This window comes from Lynx rufus, unplaced genomic scaffold (assembly GCF_022079265.1).
Source record: "Lynx rufus isolate CCGP_SWC_20201006 ecotype Redwood Valley unplaced genomic scaffold, mLynRuf1.p SCAF_1, whole genome shotgun sequence".
NCBI classification, from domain to species: Eukaryota; Metazoa; Chordata; class Mammalia; order Carnivora; family Felidae; genus Lynx; species Lynx rufus.
The window spans coordinates 54854242-54859300 of NW_025814823.1; the positions used below are offsets into that span (position 1 = coordinate 54854242).

A 5059-nucleotide genomic window follows, 5' to 3' on the forward strand; every position below is an offset into this window, starting at 1 on the left:
TTTTATTTATTTGGTTTTTTATTTTGTTAACAGGTTGATTAAAAAACCCACATGGAAATGCAAAAGAACTAGAGTAGTCAAAATAACTTTGTGAAAGAACAAAGTCAGATGACTGGCAGTATTTGATTTCCATTTTAACCTCTGATCTTGGAATATCAACTATACTTCTTTATATATGTGTGTGTGTGTACACACACACACACACACACACACACACACACTCTCGGACAACCACTAATATATATATAGTATATAGTATATATTAGTGGTTGTCTGAGAATGTGTATGTGTGTGTGTGTGTGTATATATATATATATATATATATATATATATATATATATATTTTAGTGGTTGTCCAAGAATTTTCAATATATATTTACAACTAACCAATGTCCACTTTCAAATAACACTATACCATTTCATGAGTAATGCAGATACCTTGTAATAGAGTATTCTCAATTCTTCCCTCCACTCCTTAGAAGACTGCCATCATTAATTTCATTATACATTACAATCACCTAATATATTTTTACCATTATTTGAAAAGTTATCTATTACAATAAAAATAGGAAAAATAACAGCTTTAATTTTGTCTTCATTTACCTCTTTTGTGACAATCTTCCTTATCTTATATGAATCTGTGTTTCTGACCTATGTATTGTTCCTTCTCCCTAAAGAACTGTTAACATTTACTGCAGGATAGGTCTGGTGGTGATGAATTCCTTTAGATTCTGGTTGTCTGAAAAAGTCTTTATTTCCCTTTCACTTTAAAAATAGTTTAGGTATAAAAAGAATTTTAAGTTGGTGGGTTGTTGGGGGGGGTTGTTTGTTTTTAATTCTATATTTAAATATTGCAGTTTTCATTCTGTCCTTGCAGTATGGTTTCTAATAAAAAGTCTATCGCAATTCTTATCCATTTCCTCTTTAAGGAATGCTATTTTTTAAATCAGGTTTAAGATTTTCTTCATATTCATTGTTTTCTGCAGTTTGAATATGAAGTGTGTCTATGTATATTTCTTTGGATATCTATCCTGCTTAGTGTTCTCTGAGCTTCTTGAATCTATAGTTTGAATCTGCCATTCATTTTGGAATGTTCTCTGACATCATTATTCAAATATTTCTTCAGCAACATTTTGTCTTTCTTCTTCTTTTGATATGCCAATTATGTATGCTATATCTTGAGAAATTATTTCATGGTTCTTGAATACACTCTTCTGCTTTACATTCTCTTTTCTTGTTGCATTTCAGATGGGGTGTTTGTATGGACATATTTTCAAGCTCATTGATGCTTACCATGGCCATTTTAAGTCTGCTGATAAGCCCATCAAAGACATTTTTTTATTTGTGTGAAAGCATTTTTGGTTTATTGTGTTTCATTTTAGTTCTTTTTTGGAGTTACCATCTCTCTACTTACAGTAGCCATCTGCCCTGATTGCTGTCTACTTTTACTGGTAGCAATTCTACCATATTAAGTCATAGTGATTTTAATTTTCCTATCGGGTGATCCAATCTCTGTGTCATAGCTGAGTCTGGTTTGATACTTGTTTTGTCTTCTCAAACTGTATTTTTTCTTACCTTTTTAACATGCCTTATAATTATTGTTGAAAACTGGACATATGAATTAAGAAAGAATAACCAAAATGATTTTGATGTGAGATTCATGTTAATCTGGCAAGAAGTTGGGCCATGTTTAATATTTGCTATAGTAATAGCTGTTAAGTTTCAGATTTCTCTAGTGTCCTTTTTTTTTTTTTGTCTCCCTTGATATTTTCGGGTATTTCTAAAAACTCCTTAAATACAGCCTGTGCCTGTGGCTCTTTTAGCCACAATTATATATTGAATTATAATTCAACGTTATTATTCTAGAGCCCTGTTGATGTGATGGTAAATTGTAGGTAATGGGTAGCAATTTGTAAATCTTATTATTAAATCTCAGTGTTTTAGTAGAACTTTGTTCCTGGCTTGATCTTCCAAATGTTTCCTAGCTTTCCGCTTCCTCTTGCCTTATTTGAAACAGTTTGGCTAAGTAAACCTGCAGTTGTAAAACTGTCCTCCCTCCAGGTGGGATAAGGTTCTAATAAAGTCTTTTTCCCAGCAGGGTAGGCCTTTGTTTGGTAGAATTATCTAGATGTATTTCAAAATGGTTACATTTCTCTGCCATGCCAGGAATATGAGATCTTTCTTGTCTCTTCACTATTAAAATTTAGTGGGTTCCTGAGGGTGAAACCCACAAAACTACGGAGGCCCATCTAATACTGTAGCTGCCAGCAGTCTCCCCATCTCATGCTAATCAACCCTCAGCCTTCAGCAATTCACCAAAGTTACCATTTAAGTTGTCCTACTAGTTGTTGACTCCAGTAGCTTCTGCTCTAGGTAAGCGTATCTCTGATGTAATTCTCTAGATCTGGCAATCTCTCCAGGATTTGGAGTGGTAATTTGCCATGGGAATCACAAATTCCTGATGAGTCCAAGAAAGTCACTGAATTTCAACTTATTCAACTTATTTTCTTGGTGTAAGTTCAGAAGTGATAATATCCAAGTTCTTGTCATGTTGTGATAAGACATGAAGTCGTAGATGAGTTTTTTTAATAAAAAATAAATCAATGTTTTATTTTTCAACTATTTTTTTATATTTTAGTATGAAATGCTTTACAGATTTTCATGTCATCTTGTGCAGGGGCTATGCTAATCTTCTCTATGTTGTTTCAACTTTAGTATATAGGCTGCTGAAGCGAGCACTTGCTTTTTATTTTATATAACTATGCTGTTTGGGTGATCTGAGTTTAATGAGCCATTTGTAGTTGACTTTTTTATTTTTTAATGTTTATTTATTTTTTTGAGAGAGAGAGTGTGAGCAGGAGAGGGGCAGAGAGAGAGGGAGACACAGAATCCAAAGCAGGCTCCAGGCTCTGAGCTGTCAGCACAGAGCCTGACTCAGGTCTTGAACTCATGAACTGAGAGATCATGACCTGAGCTGAAGTCAGATGCTAAACTGACTGAGCCACCCAGGCACCCCACTTATACTTGGCTTTATTTGATGAATGGATGAGGGGTCAGAGGAGGAATTTTCTGTGTTGACAAAAGTAGAGAAAAGAAGAAGGGAGGCTCATCAGATGAACAATTGGCTAAGATAGACTGAGGGGCTGGTGGACTTATTTTTCAAAGGAGAAACACTGAGGATGCAATTGGACATGCTCAGATTCAAAACCAAAGATGTGTAAAAAAGAGAAAATGAGGGGGTGATCTCTCTAGTTCTTTCAGTCCTGTAGAGTCATTCTAGCATCTGAGGGAGATTTGGGATCATAAAAGACTGCACCTTCTGCATTGATTCCATTTTCAGCAGAAATAGTGACAGAAGCAAAGTGCATTTACGTAGATTTTTATTGGAATTCATCAATAATACAGTCAGTAAAGGGGAGGAGAAAATAGCCAATGCAAAGTGATTACTGTTTCCAGATTTGGGGTTTTTTTGCATACATGGAAAATCTCCATTGACTGGAGATTAACCTAAATAGATGAATCAAGGTGGGACTGATTTCCCATAACAGTAAACGAGCAGAGAGACAATAATATTTGTGCTAGAACTATTACTTAGACTTTGAAATACTTACAGGCTGGCATGACTTGGAAAAATTTAAATGACATATTTAAAATATTTTTTCAAGTTAACTTCTAAGTAGAATCCAGTTTTGCATTGATACGTAAATGTTAAAGCATAAGTCAAAAGAAAATAAAGTGCATTAAACTATTCTCAAATGAATGTATATGATATCGTTCTTAATTTTTTGTCTGAATTATCTAATATATACTCATAAGACCAAACTAAATGATATTTTTAATAGGAAATAGCTACACTTATTTTTTAATATTCAGAATGTAAGCCTCCTGATGACATGTTGATTTTAACGAGTTAAATGACATTTTTATCCCACAGTCTCTAATCTTAAGAAAGGAAGCAAATTAAGAATGAAGGTGGGGACACCTGGGTGGCTCAGTCAGTTAAGCCTCCGACTTTGGCTCAGGTCATATCTCATGGTTCGTTCATCTGAGCCCTACACTGGGCTCTCTGCTGTCAGTGTAGATCCTGCTTTGGATTCTTGTCTCACTCTCTCTCTGCTTGCACACACGTGAAAAATAAACATTTTTTGTAAAAAAGAATGAATATGGATACATAATTATGTCTGCCATTGTAGTAGGAAAATCAGTAAAATGCCAGGGGAATTTTTTTTTCCCTGCTTGTTATTAATTGCAAACTCTAATTAAATAATACCCGGAGAACTCTAAATTAATAACAGATGACTTTGCCCCTTAGAAGCCATAGATGGGCAAATATTGGTATAAATCAGAATTATAAAATTAAGTAAAAGACATGAAGACCTATTATTTTCATAAAAATGAAGGGTCAAAACACATTTTAAATATTCTTTTTCATATATTTTGTCATTCTTTCCATTTTATCTCACATTTTGCCCTTTGCTTTCATAAAATGTTTTATGAAATATACAAGAATGTCTCAAATGCTTTGCTATTAGATGATTAAGGGTAAGATCCAATTAACTTGTTTCTTAGAGAAAAGACTTTCTCAATTTTTCATTGCTTAACTGTGAATTTCATTGCAGATTTAAATACCAAATTTATTAAATTTGCTTCTGCCAATTTGACGAAAATCAAAAGAACAAATATTGCCTTATGTATATTATGTAGTCATTTTCAAGAAGAATATTGCCTATATTGAGCAAGAGCAATGACAAAGCTTAATATCCTTCTGTTTCTTTACACAAGATTTACTGTTCACTAAACAGAATAATTACCACAGCAATTGTTAAAACACAAATACACTCAACGCACATTAATGAAGCACAAAAGAAGGCAAAGGTATTGCTATTTATCTTTCTTAAGCTTTTCAATTTAAAAATATTCAATTCTCATAATTTAGAGAAAATATGCAATTAGTGAACTTTGTTTACCTTTGACAATCTAATTAACAGTGAAAGCGTGTGGGGGATAAAAATCACTAACATTTATGCTAGATATCTGCTTATACTTCAAATAAAATTAA

General features: G+C 33.2%; 1 non-coding gene across 1 annotated transcript; it reads right to left on the bottom strand.

Annotated features, from left to right (window-relative positions):
• Nucleotides 1–2633: 2633 nt before the first annotated feature.
• LOC124523213 (U6 spliceosomal RNA) lies at nucleotides 2634–2739 on the bottom strand. Its single transcript, XR_006964954.1, has one exon. It is a non-coding gene; the product is annotated as a U6 spliceosomal RNA (small nuclear RNA).
• Between the last annotated feature and the right edge of the window lie 2320 nt (nucleotides 2740–5059).